Here is a 19,290-nt window from a genome sequence, read left to right as displayed (position 1 = left end):
GTCACCCAGACTTCTTTTCCAGACGAAGCTGCGGTCAGAATTGCTGATTGACGAATAGTTGTAGTCCAATGAATAATTAAAGTAGGTAGCAGAGTTTCTTCATTTGGCTTGGCTCGAACCTTGAGTTGTTGTTCGTGTGAAGAGTGAAGCGCGAATGACCCTTGTATCTCATGGTATGTTTGGCTTGTGGGGTGCCAGGGCGGTCGCCCCCTATCCCTTTCATCTGGATTATGACGTGCGATGGTAGTATCCTCCATGTAACTTTGTTTTTTGTTACCAGCTGGAGATCTCTTTTTTGTATTATGTGTTGGCGGTGCTGTATTGCAATTTTATTCGTCCTCCTCGTGAAACTCGTTTCTTGATTGTATTTTCGTGATCGTGTCTGGCCCTTTTTCCGTGTCTTGTTTTCAATTCTGGTCTGATAGTTTGGCGATCAACTTGTTGGCATTCTCTATGGCGTTTCTTAGCGCCGTTAGAGTTTCCTGGATCTGTTCAGGCTGCGGTCTGACTGTAGAGTTCATCCAGGCAGGCCTGAATGAATACTTGTTGTTGTTGGATTTTTCTGCCTGTCGTTTGTCCGCTTCGGTAAATGCGTATCGCGCGTGTTTTGGGTGCCTCTGTAGTTGGCCGGATGAGGGCCTTCACAGTTGGCACATGTGGCTGGGTCGGTGGTATTTGGCTTGCTGCATGCCGCTGTCAGGTGGTCGCCTGCGCAGCGTACGCACATTGGCTTTGCGTGGCAGCAGGAGGCGGCGTGTCCGACGCCTTGGCAGCGGTGGCATTGTCCGTCCGTAATACTGGTATAATTCTAATAACTGGTAAATATTCTTTGCTTCGCTGGTCCTTAAAACGTCGACCAGGATCAGCGGTGTCTGCTTTTTCATGTGGCCTTGGGTCATTCGGTATGTGCTCTTGATGGTGTATCCCAGGTTGACGAGCTCGCTGTGACTTTCTTCGGCGGCCATCTCCTCCGGGATACCCCTGAGCACTACTTTGAGGAACTTCTCCTCAAGGAGGTTATACGAGTGAAATTCTATCTGTTTGGAGTCCAGAATTTGTACTGCCAGCCTGTACGATTCTATCTCCGTTATTGATAGTATAATTCCTGCTTTGAGGTTTTTCGCGTCAGAAATGCATACTCCTGCCTCTTTCAGCATGGCCATATGCTCCCTGAAATGCTTTTTGTCATGCAGGACAATCGGTGGTATTTTATGTGTCTTGCGGTCTGCGTTGTTTTTACCCTGGGACGCTCCTGCGTCTTTCCTGGGCGTAATCTTTTTTGCCGGTGCCGGCTCACTGAGGAGTGGCATGTCTGGTTTCTTTGGCATGGTCGGTTTTTTGGCTGCGTTTATGTCGTGTCGATCAGGGGCTTGGCGTTTTGTCGACTTTTTGTCGGTTTTTCTGTTGTTCCGTTCCTCCTGTTCATCGCGGTAGAAGCCCTCGTTGAGCTTCATCATTCGGGCTTCAAACAGCTTGTCCTTTTCTTTCTTAGCTAAGGTTTTGGCTTTGGCTGCGGCCACGTAGGACTTCGGGGGTCAGGTTTGCAGATTACGGCGGTTTTCTCCGGCGCGGTAGTCTCGTTTTGGTGTTGGCGAAGCTGATGTTGCCGCCGGAGTGGTGTCCATCTTTTCGCCATGGGCGGCGGATGCTGTCGTTCCGCTCGAGGCCGGAGCCTTTATAGTGGCCGCGGCGGGAGCCTTGGCAGTGGCCGCGGTGGGAGCCTGGGCGGGTTTGGCAGCGTCCTTGGTCTGTGATAGTTTGCCGTTGGTGTTATCGGCATCGTCGGAATCGTCGTCAAAGTAGTCCGAGTCGTCAATGTCCAGATCTTTGCACTCTTCGTCTTCCTCGCCTGAGGAAGGCTTGAGGCCTGCGTCCAGTGCGTTGATCTCGTCAAGGACCCTTTGCATATTTGACTTGCTTTTCTTTTTCCTGTCCTGGGTGTCTCTTCGTCTTTGTAGGTCTGGAAGTGACTCGTGGGGCTGAACTCCATAGGCTAGCGTGAGGAAGCCGTAGATGTAGGCGAAGTCCGCCGCCCTCAGCTTCCTCTTGAGTCCATGGAGTTGCAGCAGGTCCACTCGGATATTGTTGTCCACTTGCTTGTGGCATTCAGGTACCAACAAACCAACGAGCGAGGGTAGTTGGCTCATTTTGGTTTATATGTCGATACTGTTGTTGGCAGGCGTCTCCGCTATGATGGCTTGCAGTGGATTCCTAGGGTAGTCGGCCGTCGTCAATTATCTTGATAAAGACTTATCAACGATGGTGGATTTCTGCTAGGAGTCTTCTGGATCGGCGATGATAGCGGCGAGGCGGAGAAGTCGGAAGGTCGGTATAGCAAGCAAAACAAGAGCACGGTGAAGGCGATGTTCACGCGGGGAGTGTCAGTCAGCAAGTATGACCCTTGTATGGCGAGCTGTGTCTCTTTTATACTATCTGGATACCTGCACATAGCCGTCTCAAACCGCATACTGCGCACGTGAGAGCAATTAAGTGGAAGTAGGTTGTGGCAGGCTGTGGTTTGGTGGGACAGGCGATGGTTAGGTCGACCATTTTGCGGTGGTACTCTGTGTCATACCACCATCTGGTATCAAGATAGATCGATGGATGATTTCCTTCGGCGCTTGACGCCAGTGTTACCATGTTAAAAAAATATCTTCGGGTCCTGTGAAATCACGTATAATGACTGATGACAGAAACATAAAAATAATTGTGTATTTATGGTTATTGCATTTATAAAGTGCAGTTGTCATATTTTTGTCATCGTTTATACAATTAAAAAATAATTAACCATAAACTACATAGCAAAGCATAGCGGTATTGCATTCATTATTTTATTAAACAATGGCATGTTGGGATCCATGGTGTAGATTATTGTCCCTACCGCGTGTTAAAGGAGTCACTCACAACCAATCCATTTAAAGTCTGTGAAAAGATACCCCTACATTGTGGGGGAGCGTCTGAAGCGGATGATATGGTGAACCAAATATTTTTTCTTCCTTCATTGAGTACAACTGGTAATAACGATTCATTTCTTTCAACGTCACAAGTATTGCGCTCTTTTATTGTTTGATCAATGAATTCAATATGTGCATCTACTACGACTAAAGACGACAAATAATCGATATTATCACACATTTTATTGTTTTATTCTGTTTTGACAGGCTGATAGGCAAAGTCATGTGTCAATATTCTCTTCTGCTATTGGTCCATAGTCGCTCACGGAGTTAGAACACTATGGAACAAAAATTTTAAGCATTAATGGAGTTAGAGTAAAATTTTAACGTTATTATTTCGATTTTAGGCACAAAATTGGAGTTCTGTAATATTATGTCATCTATATGGTATGTGTGGTATGTATGTAAATAAATAAAACAACGCAAAAACAAAAATTTGGTTCTAAACAGGCGATATTACGATTAAATAAATCTGTTTATCAAACGCTTTGTCAACCCCTGGTCAACACTGAAACAGTCTTAAGATTTTAAAATTGTTTTTGTAATTAAAAATAAGCCTGGTTTATTACTGTTTCTATTTTATAATGTTTAAATGGTTGAAAACATTGTTAAAATAAATATATATTATATAATTTAATTTTATGGTGTTTTATTAATTTAACAACTTAAAAGTGAACATCACTGTATTACAGTGGCGAAGGGTGAAGGTAAACGCATTGGAGATTCGACATGAATACTGCACACTAAGTCATACTAAACCATGATGGATAAAAAATATTCTTTTATCTTATGGTGTGGTTAAACAGGTTTTAATTCAATTTTAAAAATTAACTAAAACCATCTGAAAGTTATTATTAGTTCGATGAAAACAATGACTGACAAAATTTAGTGTGCACTATTTTTGTCAGATCTCCTTAGCCTACCTCCGCCCATCGCCGCCACTGTTATACAATGAAGTGAGAAAATACTTACCTACTAAAATTAATGTATATAACGATGACTCAGTTCCATGGTGTTACAACTAGGAATTAGTGGTTTTGACTCGTCTAAACTGACATGAAAGGTGACTAAAACATCGGCCCTTCGAGGACTAGTATTTTGTAATCCAAAAGTTAAAATTTTTGACTTATCGTACTATGGAACTGAAACATGGATATGTACTGCATTTTTAAAATTATCACAATATGTATCTTTATAGCAATTTTTTTAAGATACTGAGAATTTAACTAATTCATTAAATATGCGATTGGAAATTAGGTCTCGCTTGCAAATGATTCATTATTTAATATTCCATGTAAAAATATTGTTTGAAAGAGTAAGTGTACGGCCTGAGTGGACAGCGTTTGGCGGGGCGTGAGTGGCGTGCGCAACACAAAACGTGAAAATGTTCTTGGACAATGTCTTTTTTTGGTTATTTATGTTTGAGTTGCTCTACTCTACTCTAAGACTCAAATTATATATGGTTGCTATGACAATAACATTTTATACACCATGATACAAAACAATTAGTGATATGTGTCGCTGAGTTTCAAAACCTGCTATAACACTTTTTTTGAAATAATTAAGATATATATATTGTTGGATTCGTTATTAAAATCTCTACATGAAAATTTTATCGCCTCCTTCAAAAGCCGCTACGATTAACTGTCATTTATGAAACAAAATCAATGTGTCTATCAAATCCCGCTATAACTCTACTGAAACATTCAAAAACCTTTTTAGTTCAAAAAGTTTTTGTTGATTTTTCAACATAATGAAAAAATGTTATAGCGGGTTTTGAAACTCAGCGACACATATGGACTGACGCCTCCTACGTAAAAGGTCGGAACTGCGTTTCTGGCTATTTTGACTTTGTCTTTTATTAAATAATTTTAAAGATAATAAAACAGTTATATAAAAAAAAAAAACATAAAACATAAACATTACAGGCATGAATAAAAAAATTATGATTCCAGCATTTAAATTAACATGGTGTCATTAAAATTTATTGAAATCGTATCACTGAAATCATGCTATCATTTTGCAGGTCTGACCTTATAATATCTGTACCACAGAGGCGCAGACGGATGCAAGTGCCAAAACCCAATTGTTCAGGAGAGCCAAAAAACGATTTTTATTTTAAATGAATACTCATAACTTCCAAGAAAATATACATAGAATGATCATTATTTTTTGTATTGTAATTCAATTAAAGTACTTCTGGAATATGTTAGAAAGGAATAAATATAATACAATTGTATATCTAAAAAAAATAAAATAAAAAATGTAGTATGGATTTGCATCCTTCTGCCTCTAAAGATATTTTGTCTGGATTGGATTTGTATCTTTTTTACCTAGCCTAAAATAAGACAATTTATAAGTTTAAAAAATGTATAGGTATAAATAAAACAAAGCAAAACACATTTTAAAATTTTTTTTATGTAATAAAGTAAATTCAAATATTTTAAATGAAAATTAAATTAAGTAATGTAATTACATATGAGCAATTATTATTATAACTAATTAACCAAAACCTAAGAAATAAAAAAAAAATTAATACCTGACATGAGTTAAAAGATAATTAAAATAGTTGATTAATCTAATAGGAAGCTAGTCACTTAATTATTGCTATCTTGATCTTCACGCTGATCACGCCCACAGTCTGTTGTAGGATACTCAGAGGCATTGGGTTTATGTGGTAAATTTTTATAAAAAGAATGCAGGGATTGAGGGATCCATTCGAGCATTTTGCCCAAATCCATGAACTTAGCCGTGCTCAATGGAATGGGACTGCTGTTGAGTTGCGGTATCTGCGAAGCAGTCATTAAAGCTACTCGCTTTCTTCGGTGGAGATCCACCGCTTTAAAGTCACCCATAAATTTATTTTTGTATAGTAAAATCCCAGGCCTGTCTGATTGTGCTCGCAACCAAACAACCTGGGACATTAAAAAATTCTCTCCAACCGTGTTTTTTTTTCATGCAACAAATGGAGACTGGAGACCATTGTATAGGCCTGAGATATTTTTGAAATTTTCCAGGCCCATAGAATGAACAATATTTGGATTACTGGTCTTGCAGTATCTTATAAATTGTTCCCAATCATGGGGCAAAAAAATCTCCAGTGTTTTTGACTTTTTCTTCGCTCTTTCAATAAGTGAGTGGACAGTATCCACTTCCAAATGGGTGTGACCACGTAGTAAAAACTTATGGTTAATGATTTTTAGTTTTTTAATATTTTGCAAGACAACCCACACATAAAACACCGCAATAGTTATATTCCGGTTTTGCCCTGCGCAGTTGTCGGACCATATAGTTATTTCTTCGACATCTTGGCCCATGTCATTCATTATCCATTTTAACAGACATGATGACACTTCATTAGCACCTCTAGCACCAATGGTCTCGTTCCACATACAACAAAACGATTTTTCATTTGTACTATCATAAATAGTTTCATTGAGAGCCCACAATTTGCGCAAATAAAATGATTGCGAATTTGTTAAATTTGGACACGGAAGACATTTTTGCATGTCTATAATCAATATGACTTCTGACGTGCTTTATTTGCCCCTTACTTTATCCTTAGATTTCAAGTCATAACGCATTTTTGATTCTGCAATATGATTATCTTTATCTTGCATGATTTTGTTTTTTTCTGTCTCATCTTCATTCTCAGCATTTAAAATTTTTATTATATAAGAATCGCAAGTATCACGCGTGTCATTAGCTGGTGGATGAAAACCGATATTGTGATCTTCATTAAAAATCTTTCGGTAAAGCCATTCTTTGCCAATATTTGAAACATTGACATTATTTTTTTTGCAGTTGTCAACATACAATTCATACATTGATACTAAATTTAAATCTGCTTCTATCACGCGAGTAATGACACTCGTACACGGGAAACAGTCGTATATGGTTGTTTATCGATTCTTTAATACTGGCACTAGTCTTATTTGCTGGACAATGTCTTCCTCTTCCATCTGGATGCAGAACCGAACCGGGAGATAGCAATTTTTTGGACAGTGCTAGGGTAACTAATTTGTCAGACACAGTAAATGTATTTAAAAACATAACTTTGCAAACATTAACTCTGTTATTTAATTCACCGACTGCAAGGTGATAATGCCTAGTTTTATTTCTTATACCAGTTCTACAGTTAGAAGTCGGGCGGCTTCGAGTAACTTCTTTAAGGCCAATAAGAGAAACTATAAATTGACGCCGTAGGTCCCAACTCTCGGTTTGCCAAAACCTCGTATGTATTTCGGTACATTGTTGATTTGAAATGGAATTGCATTCTTTCTTGCATTGTCGATTGCAACGAGGCTTTAATAGTCTTGCGGGTATCAATTGGGAGGTTGTAGCCGATCTATATACCAAACCTTTTAGACGTTTGGTTTGGGCGTCGACTCTTTTCCATTGCACCTTTTTTGATACACGTTTTCTGCCTCGTGTTATCTCTTGTACATTAATATTTTCTTCAATTTGAAAATTGACTTCATCTTCATCATTCTCCAATGTATTTTCTAATTCATGCATAGCATCAACTATGTAATTATGGATATCTTCGACTGATAATTCAGAGTCATACATAGCGTCAACTAATCATACGTTTAAATGCTCAGGATATGTTGAATGGCATGCCAAAGAATAACTATGATCCTCATGAGTATTGCCTATATGTGATGTTGATGGCACCGGTGATAAAGTAGAATGTAATTGATGCTCATTATCACTGGATGAACTATGATGATGTAATGTAGCAATATGAACTGTTGATAAATCTGAAACAAAGAAATAAATAATAATTAATTATCAATGTAATGTTTTGAACTATTTGTATCGATACAAGTTATCATTTTTATTTAGTAGAAACAAGTTAATGTATCTGAGATATTTCCATATCATTGCTATTTGAAAAGTAAAATTATTACAATACGTACCTATATGCATAATCATTGTTTACTAATTATATCTAGTTAAAAACAATTAAAACCAATCTTTTCAACGAATTCAGAGTAAACTAATGATAATTATCCAAATATCTTAGTTACTAATAACATGAATAATAATTGAGTTATAACTTACCTTTTTGTAATGGTATTTCTTTGACAGTCGATGCATTATTAACATATGCACTCTTTGCCATTTCTAAGATTTTAAATGCTCTCGAAGACATTATTACACGTAAAATATATTATATTTAATGTTATATACGGAGTTATTACAGAGAATAAAGAATTTATGCCACTATAAATAAAATAACAGTAGAACGTAGAGTTGTTAGAATATTTATTCAGTATTACAAACGTCAAACACCGTATATTTTGAGGTTATGAGTAATGACGCATGAGCCGTAGTGTGCCCATAGACGAAAAAATATTGCGAGCAGAAGGATGCAAATGAATTTGCATCTTTATGCATTCGTTCTAAAATCAAAATTATTTAGATGCAACTCCACTTGCATCCTTCTGCTTCTAAGGTAGGTATGGCATTTGCATCTTTATGTTTCTTATTATAGCAACTAGGACTTGCATCTCTCTGTCTCTTATAAATAAAGCCTTAAGCATGAAGATTCTTACAAAATCTCATTTTCCCCAAAAATGGAGTTGCATCCGTCTGCCTCTGAGGTACAGATATTATGTAGGGGGTGTCGATATAATCGAATCCTGTTTCAAGCAATGAAAACTGCTCCAAACTAATTTATTAATTATTATGAATACGGTTATTGGAAGTGTCGAAATTATCTCTTGTTATAATTTTGTATGTACCTAATAAAAATAAATTAAGAGCTGTTTGACATGTTAATTCTTGTTTTATTTTTGATGTGTTAATTGATTATAAAATAAATCCACCGTAAGGATGTACAGGAGGCGGCATGCTTTGGGCGATCTGACAAAATTGTGGACACTCATTCATACTTGATTTGTTTTTGTTGAATTAAGAATACTTATTACACATGTTGGTTAGTTTTTTAAAATTCATCGCCCTGCTTAAACCAAACCATATAAAATATTATGTCTATAAAATATCCATAATTATGTATGATTTAATGGAATAAATTTAGATATTGTTATGCTCATTTTTAACATAACTAACTTTGATACCGCTGGCAACCCAGATTATTATCGATGGTCACGTTGAAAGAGCGTATGCGATTAGACAGATGTCGCGATTGGAATTTCCGGCAGCAACGGCAGGTCGCATGGTGTGAGAGAAGCAACATGGCTTTTTGATTTTATCTGCCGCCAGGACAGTCCTGCTCCGGTTTGGTTTACCCAATATTAATCATGAACGTCACCTAACGGAGCACGATGCAGCCGTTGTGTCAAGAGTCTCTTATCGTTCCAATTTGGGTATTTTAAAACTATTTATTTGATTCACCATTCTTCCATTGTTTCTTTTCAAAACTTAGCCGCTTGTATTTAAAGTTAGTATTTCAATTTCAGTATCGAGCTGCTTAACAGCCATTTAATGTATTTTTAAATTCTTGTTTTTGCGATAATATAGTTTCTGTCAAGTATAAATCGCTCTTTTATTTATTGTTCCCAATTCTATATTCCACACTGTAAAATATTTATTATCTTTCACGGTCGGAAGATCGTGTGGTGTCCAGAAATTTATTATGTACATCCTAGACCCTGGATTGGACGAGCCTTCAGCCGTGTAATCCCTTTTTTTTGTAATTCAAATTATAGTTGTCAGTTGCGAGATTTCTGAAGGAATGCGGAGTTCGGCTTGGAAAAGATCAGGTAACTTTACGGCCCTTGTCTCATGCTCATACTATTACTGCATTATCTACCTTACCTTACTTTACTTTATAGAAACCCTTTTATTTTGTAATTGTGACGTCATAGATCACAGTTACAAAATTTTATATTACAATATTTTATAGAAAGACAAGTATTTTTTGACTAATCTATTATGGCTTGGTTTCGCAGGGTTTAATTGAATTTAAAAACTAACCACCATCTGTAAATTGTAGTTCAATGAAAACAAATGCGTATGACTGACAAAGTTTAGTTTGCACTATTTATGTCTGATCTTAACAGCCTACCTCCACCCTTCGCCACTGGTAGGTACATCAAAAAAACTAATTAGATGTATGCACAAGCATGAAGTTCCCAAAATAATTTATCATCCTAATAAAACTTTTCGCTTTCATGCAGTCATTCCCCTCTCCTTCTCTCCCCTTCGCCTTCTCAAATAAACATATTTCGCCCTTTTACATTTATAAACATGAGTGAGAAGCGGAGAAACTGCAGTGTTGATGCGGACAAAAAGAAATCAAGGACTCAAGCTTCATACGATCGAGACGAAGATGGAAATAATTAGGCGTTCTGAAAGCGGAGAATCTTTTGGTTCAATAGGTCCTTCGTACGACTTAGGTCGGTCTACGATATCGTCAAGTGTTTTGTAAAAAGAGCGAATCAACCAATTTGACGAAATCAAGATTTTAATGAAAAAACAATATGTACATACCTCACTAACTTTGTCGTGTAAGAATGCCGAATTTGTATCTCCACAGGGAAGTAGGTGTAGGTACTTAAAAACGATAACCGTAAGGGCGAATATCCACTTAGTACAGTCGAACTTGGTTATTACGAGGAAGATGGAACCGACTGAATTTGCTCGTTATAAGCGTTACTCGTTATATCAGAGAACAGGTATTTTTAAATGAGCGGTCACATTACACAAAAAGTCGAAAATAAAAAATCTGAAAACCATCGTAAAAATCCCAGAAACAAGCGTGGCATTCATAAACTACAAAATAAGTTGTTTATTGTAATGAACGCTGGAAGGTACCTACAGACTTCACAAACCTTGGATTTTTCAACCATATGCGTGGATACCTTTTTATTATTGTCGGTGAAACACCAAGTAGGTAGGTACTTAGACACTTAACTAGTGTCATAAACGTAATTCGACCCTGGCGGCATCCTGTCCGATCGGATTTTATTGCTTTGGGTCAAAATGTTTTTAAACGATCGACACATTAACAGTAACTTAGCTCGGTATATCCGATAAGTTGCTCGTTATAACAGTGAATAAATGTATGGAGAAAATCATAAACCAAAATGTCAACGAATGTTTCCTTATTACATCCGAGATCGTAATTACCGAGTTCGACTGTATTTAGTATTACTCTTATATTAGGCCTTTAAAATATTATAAGGACAGTATTCTTTCTAAACTTTATTATAAATTTGTTCCTCCTCAATCCTCCTGTAAAATAGCATTTTGGTTAATTTGCCCTTTTTACAAAACACCGACGATATGTTCAATTTTCAAAAAGAAAAGATTATAATTATAAAGGAATATCTTCAAAATTTTTGAATGTATCTTGAAAGATTGTTTCCAAAAGACACGGCATACTGACTGATGAAATGAAGAGATTTTTGTCATCAAGGATTAATGATCAACATCAAAAAGATGTCCCTCTTACTTTTTCAATTATTCAAGCTAATGTTCTTATTTGATTAAATGAAGGTTCTAACATAGAATTTTAAGCAAGTAAAGGTTTGTTCGACGAATTTAAACTGAGATATTCTGTATATAATATTAAATACACTGGAGAAGCTGCCAGTGCATGCAAATGAATTTGTCTCAGGCCGTTGACAAATTGGTTGCTGATGGAACTCATAAACTGGCCAATGACTGATGCTTCGCACACGGCGCTACTGAAACCCACTTGCAATAATAATCTCATAACCAGGTTCGAATCCTGGGTCTGGCGAATACACACAGTGTGAGACGTCTATTTCTCGTAAAAAGAAAATGTTTATACAAACCTCCACTCTGGAGGCCCATATGATCTTATTAGGATCGGACATGGACGGAAAAAAGAAAAAACCACAAAATTTCAAACACATTGTCTTTCCTACTTTATTCTAAGCTTTTACAGGAATATTCTGGCTACCTGTAATTATACAGGCAGGAGTATTTCTCAACTTCGGTTCGGTACAGTTCAGTGCTACCAAATTTGGTAAGAAATTATGATTTTTCATTGAATCTACTGATATTGGTACCACTGTTTTATTGGTGACTGAAAACTGAGAGACTGGGAGACTAGCACATCGCGTCTCTTCAGTTTTGGTCGTGAACATTTTGAAACAGATTCCAGTCTTGCAGTGAGCGAGCCGCCATTGAAATACATTAGCTAGATACTGGCTGGAATTTTAGTTTCAGTCTCGTATTTTTTGAGTATTCTCGTGAATACTCCTTATTGAATACGCCTTATTGTCCAAAATATTTTTGAATACACTTGTTAAATTACATTGCTCTAATTTCGTACATTCAACGTTTGTACACATTTTAAGGAATCAATTATGTTCAAAAGTTAAGGACCGCCGTATGACTCACCCGCCGCCAAGAACCTGAATTCATATACTAATACTAACAGTTTTCAAACTCTTATTTAAATGCCTAAAAAATAACAAATTCATATAATAAGTATGCCCCACTTTATACACTAGAGCAGTGGTCGGCGAACCGTGGCTCGCGAGCCGCATGCGGCTCTTTGGCCCCTTGAGTGCGGCTCTGCCACAAATGACCACATACGGGCTAAAATAGTGAAAGATAGAACAGTCATAATGTCTTCGATTATAACCAACCAGCAAGTCAAAGATCTTAAATTGATTTCAGCTTTATCAATAGCATTTGACGATTCTTGTGACATGAATGATACAGCACAAGTTTCACTTTTTGTACGATTTATTTCATCTGCAGGTCCTAAAGAAGAACTTTTAGGATTATTGCCACTCAAAAGTCAAACACGAGTAGAGTAGAGTTGCAAATGTTGTAATTAAGTGCATAGAAAATAGAGAAGAAGCATTCTATAAAATTGTGTCAATTTCCACAGACGGGGCGAAAAGTATGACCGGCGTAAGAATAGGGTTTGTTGCTATTTTGTACCACTAGATACTTGCTTACCATTGCATCATTCGTCAAGAAGCGCAAACTTCGCCAAGAAAATAATTCTGATATTGACATTTGCTATTTCAAAAGAAAAATTTTAAATATGAGGGAAGCTTTTCTTAACAGGTTACAGGAATTCAGAAACAGCAAAGCGACGTTAGACTTTGTTAAAAATACCTCTTAATGCTACGGTAACAGAATTAATTTTTATCCCTTTAATGTTGACATTGGCAATTTTGATTTTGAAAAAATAAAGAATTATGGAGCTCTAAATTTGAACGTATCTGTGCTGATATGGACATATTGGAGAAAAAGAGTCTGCTTTGAAAGATCTGGAGAACGAAGACATGATGATTTTTAACACCTGGAATTATTCCAAATAGCCTGAGTCATGTGATCAGTTAAAAAAACTAGCGTTTGCTGTTCTTTCCCTTTTCGGTTCTACATCTTCATGCGAATAATTTTTTTCAAGCATGAACCTTTTCAAGAGTAAATTGAGAAGTCGTCTTATTGATGAGATCCTGGAATCGTGCCTAAAATTAAAAACAACATACAAACCTGACATATCTACACAAACTTACTTACTTACATTACTTGTAAGTCATTGTCATGATTTAATTTTATGGATATCTTACAATTTTATTTTTATCAATAAATAAGATCATTATTAATACTTTGGACGCTGAAGACGCACCTGGCGCGTAATGACCAGGCGGCCGATCGATGTAATTAACGTGCATTTTATAGGTGATAATTAAAAAATCATAATCTAGTCAGCAGCGAAAGAGTTAAGTATGATATCAAGTTTTATTCAGTGTAGGTACTTATAGTTTAATTAAGACTCAAAACTTTAATATATATTTTAACTATACCTATAAATACCTATGACTATATAATTTAAGTTTAAGAAATTTTGCTCTCAAAAGAAATCTCAATCGTACTGTTGATATTTGGCTCTATTGACTAATGAGTTTGCCGACCACTGCGCTAGAGAAAACACACCACAAATCTTAGAACCAAATTGAACAATGTCCCCGTTCCGCGTTGAGTTTTGAATGATATCCGGCTTCAGTTACAGCTCCCGCCAAAAATCCAGCTTCGTGAAGGTAAGTCGTCACGAATGGAACGAGCAGTCTTATTTCATGTACCCACTGCAAGTGCAATATATTGTGTCATTACTTATCATTTTGGTTACTATAGGATCCACCAGTATAAGTTGTCTGCTGAGTGAGGGCATCACATGCTAGCATTTGACATATTATATCATTCAACACTTGTCTTTTTATATAAGCGTCAATGACTTTGAGCTACTTTACAAGCTGCTAGTTGGCGAGTCAGCTAGTGCGATTGTGATGATGACACACAAAACTTTCCACTCACTCAGAAGCCAACAAGCTAGCGAGTTGAAACTGTCATTTTTGGTACTATTTGAGGACGTATTGAGTAGTACATTTTTTTACCGGCAGGTTCGCCACTATCGCTCTACTGTGCAGATGCAGATCGGCCCACACGCCAGCGAGTGGCGAGTAAAGTAGCCCGGCCTTAAACTTTTCTCGGTAGATTGTTTACAATCTGCTTGTTAGCTAGTTGTATGATGACACTGGGCGAGTTTACAAGCAGATTGTAAATTCGCCGGCTTGTAGCTTGTAAAGTAGCTCAACGTCATCGACGCTATACTATGATGAGCTTAGTTCTAAATTCAAACACTGGACGATTTATGATGGTAGATCTATGAAGGCGAGTCTTTGGTTAAGAAAGGAAAATACACGGATCATGCAATAGGGTAAATTATTGGTATTTCTGGCAAATCTTTTGCGCATGCGCATTTTCACATTATTTACGACATTGGGGTGCGCATGCGGACTAGAGAATACGGAATGTCATTGGGTGAACTCTATTCAAATATTTGCTTCAAATTATAAAATGACAGTGGATTTGCAAATGACATGATTTACTAAAAGATATTTCTAATGCATCTGCCTGATCTGTGCCGGAAGGTTTTGTATGGCGGCAAGTGAGAGGCCGTGAATTTTTTTAGCAAAAATAAACCTTATATTATATTTTTGAAATATATTAAAGTTTATCATAAACACTTACCAATCATATGCTAAATGTCTCGTTATTGGACCAGTATTCTTCCGAATTTTAAAGACTGGCATTCTGTCTTCAAAGACAGGCGAATAAGTTCACGTTTTTTGTATAGCCGGCACTGTACGCCCGGCCATATCCGTGAATTAGTTCGCTTTGGCAAGAGTGGCCCTTGTAGTACAGTGCATAAGGCACCTACTTTCATCCTGGGCTCCGGTCACAATAATTTATGTTAATTCTCATTGGCAGGGTTCATTATTTTTTTTTTTGTACTACAATAAACCATGTGACCCAATGACATTAGTGTAGTGAAACAGTACTGTATTTAGTAATAGAAGTGAAACAATTACAAACACACACAGGCTTTAAGAAAATTACATAAATATATTGTGACCTCACCGGAATTGAACCGGGTCAGCGCCTTATGCACTGGGCTACGACGGCTGAGGGTGATTGTTTTACTTCTATTACTAACTTCACTACTGTCATTGGGCCTCATGGCATGTTGTAGTATTATAAAGACTATATTATGCACATATATATATTTTTTATTGTTATTAAACAAATAAATGCTGTCTCGTCTACAGAGCTCGCGAGTTATATCCCGCCTGCAAAATCATTCACAAGCTTCCGCGATTCGAAAATGGGTTTAATATAAATATTTGTCATTGATACAATCATGATTTGGAATACTCGCAGTAGGTTGGATTAAGCTGCTGGTTTTTGCTGAGCATTTAGTACTCCGCAAAAAGATGTTCATCCTACTTTACCGACATACAAAACTTCATAAGTACTATATTGATAAATTTTGTTTTTAATGTACAATCACTCAATATTCACCTACTGAGAAAACATAATAGAAAGATTTGGCACTGAATATCCTGTATTCATGTAAATTTCTCCATATCATCGTGTAAACCTTGTTATTCCAAAATAACATTTTATTCAGGAGTTGTGAAGTCTAATTTTCGTTATAGATTCAAAATTGAAAAAAAAAGAACTACAATATAAGAAACATCAGCAAATTTTTTCCTATAAGTAGACATGATATAGGTGCAAAATTCATCACCAAATTTTTCATTGAATTCGACGAAATTCTAATTTCCTATATACTGAGTTCAATCATCCAAATACATTTGTACGTAATGCAGAGTGAAGAGTCATTGGAGTAGGTGATAATATGTAACTGTTAAATTTAAAATAATAAAACGTATGTCTCCTCTAGTATTTAATATCATTATTCACCCACTGCGGCCCGTGAAGAATTAAAAAATGGATAAATAGGCCCTTCTTTCAAATAGGTCGTGTATCACCGCAGTTGAACCTTGATTGTCCGAATTTTAGTTATTATTAGTTCTGTATCGTCATTGAAAACAGAAAAATGTGTAACTCCGTTTTAATCGAAAATTTAGTTTGAATGTTAAATAGTTAGTGGTCATCTTGCAAATCCCGTCTTGTAAATGATGTAATTCCAAAAAAATTGTAACATTGTTAAATCATGGATGTTTTAACTCCATAACCATATATTTGTATATGAAACCATACTGTTTTTGTCTCCTGTAAGGCTGCGCGCAGACGGCAGAGCGAAGTTTCGGATTCATCCGCCAAACATCGTTTGCGGGTCGAATGCGTTTCATTTCCGGGCCGATTGCGTTTCATTTGCGTCGATATCTCGACGATGCTGTCCAAACATCTGGACAGAGAAAACACAGTTTTCAAGGGGATTCATAAACGCCTTTTTTTTGAAACTGCACCCTGCTGCGAGAGTATTTATCTTTCATTACAGTGGCGTACAAGGGTAAATAAATAAATATAAAAATATCAGTACCTACCTACATAAATATTTTATTGTACCTACCAGTGGCGAAGCGTGGAGGTAGGCTGTTAAGATCCGCCATAAATATTGCACACTAAACTTTGTCAGTCATACATACTTGTTTTCATTGAAATAAGACTACATTTTACAGATGGTGTTGGTTAGTTTTTTAAATTCAATTAAACCCTGCGAAAACCAAGCCATAATATATAATAGTAAAAAAATACTAAATCTAACATAAATTTGGATATTTTATAGATAGGATAATATAATTTATCTATTATAGTTTGGTTTAGGCATAGCTTGATGAATTAAAAAAATGAACTAACAATATGTGAAATACGTATTCTTAATCTAACGAAAAAAAATAAGTAAGAATGAAAAAATGTGCACAATTTTGTCATATGCCTAAAATATACCAATACTATTATGGTTTGGTAAGACAGGGTTTAATTGATTTTTAAAACCCAACCAATACCATCTGTAAATTGTAGTCGTATTTCAATAAAAACATATACATTTGACTGAAAAAGGTTAATGTGCACTATTTATGGCGGACCTTAACAGTTTACCTGCACCCTTCGCCACTGGTACCTACATTTATTTTCCCACTATTGCTTCTTTTGGAACTGGACTATTTTATATCGAAAGCGTTTTGAAAATTACCTATTATTGAGCCTTGTATGTATCATCATAAACTTTGTCTGATTAATACTATCAACCGAGGGTACTTGATGGAGTTTGAATTTAAATTCTAATTAATTTAAGTTTTGTACTATTCCACTTGAGTATTTTTTTTTTTGCGATCAGGCTTTTGCCTTTCAGCATTTTGCGCCCTCGCCAATGGCAAATACACATTGACATCAAATTCTAGCTACAATAAAAAAAGATTATAACTTAATACACGAAGAAAGGGTAAAAACCTTATTACTTGGATGCCTACTAAGTAAATGATGAAGTATAAAAACATAATATTTTGAATAATTTGAATATTTGCAGTGTTTCTAACAAAACCCGTTGTAAATATGATTAATACATTCGGTAGGTAAGCGTATTATAATGTCATTTCTCGTAAACAATAGTTTTCTCGTTGTGCAATATGTTGGGAGTTTAATAATATTAACTAATGAGAGATGTCACCAACTATAACTACTCACTAAATAAAAAAAACGAATAAACAATGTTAAGGTATAGTTCGTAGTAAAATGCAAATTTAAATAATTTTAATACCTATATACCTATACCGAAAATATTTATATAAGTACCTATAGATACGTATTGAAGTACCCACCTACCTATTTATATTATTATGAAATACATATTAAAATATAATATATAATCTATGAAAATATCATCAAATTAAAAAACGCTTTCGATATAATATAACAGAATTCTATTCCAAATCAAGCAATAGTGGAAAAAATAAATTTAGGTAAAATGGTAAAAAAGAAATACTTAATAATTATGTAGGTAATGTTTACATATTATATTTTTATATTTTATTTATTTTAGTTCGCCATGGGCGACAAAAAAAAGATTTTTTTTAATTCTTCGAATAGTGCAATAAATAAATTCTTACATAATAACACTAGCGGTGAAAACAAAAAGTACTACTATCCAGTTAATAGCTATAAGTTTGCCGAACACAATAAGGCACATATTGTATGACATAATTTATTACTTAAGTCCGAAAAATTTAGAAAAATCTTCCTTCTTTCATCAAGAATTTCACAGTGGCGTTAATGCAATGGGGAAAACAGATATAATTTAATTAAAATGTTTTATAGATTTTTTGTATATAATTTGTTAGAACTATGTAATATATTATTATACCTATTGTATCTTTTATTAAATAATCATTTAAAACATATTATTGATAAACATTTGAAATATCTCCCCTTAAAATCTGTTCATATTTCCAATAGAATAATACTATTGCTTAGAATTCAACAGCTACATATTAAAAAGATAGCTATTGTAATGAGACTATATCAGGTAATTTCGTGTTAGTGTACCTACTAATATTTCAATCTATTTTTTATGAAAGGTGTTTTGAATTGATAACTACCAACTTTTTTTGAATATTTAATTTAATATGGTACTGTAGCGGCTAAATAGATAAATTATCTAAATTTTATTGTCAATTAATCGCAACTAATATATTATAACAAAACAACAATAATTAATATAAATATACTTGTACCTATACAAGTACACATGCACATACCTATCAATAGTGAATACCTTCATTATTCTCACTTCAATATATTATTATTAGTACCCGTTTCCATTGTAGTGTATCTATAAAAGATAACAGTGTCAACTAATAAAAAAATTAATTAAATAAGTACATACTACAAAATAAATAATAATAGTTTAGTTTACCGTATAGATATGGCGAGCCTTTCTTCTCGTGAAATACTTCTTCTCATAGCTGTGCTGTGTCACAACTTTTTATTTTATTTTGTAAAACTGCTTACCTACCAAATGTATTAATAGTATTTATAACAGGTTTTTAGAAACACTGCAAATATA

The sequence above is a fragment of the Rhyacophila brunnea genome, unplaced genomic scaffold (assembly GCF_057557595.1).
Source record: "Rhyacophila brunnea isolate RB1 unplaced genomic scaffold, BYU_Rbru_1.0 scaffold_16, whole genome shotgun sequence".
In the NCBI taxonomy this organism is placed as follows: domain Eukaryota; kingdom Metazoa; phylum Arthropoda; class Insecta; order Trichoptera; family Rhyacophilidae; genus Rhyacophila; species Rhyacophila brunnea.
The sequence above is the reverse complement of the archived record's forward strand: the minus strand, read 5'-3'. Positions refer to the sequence as shown.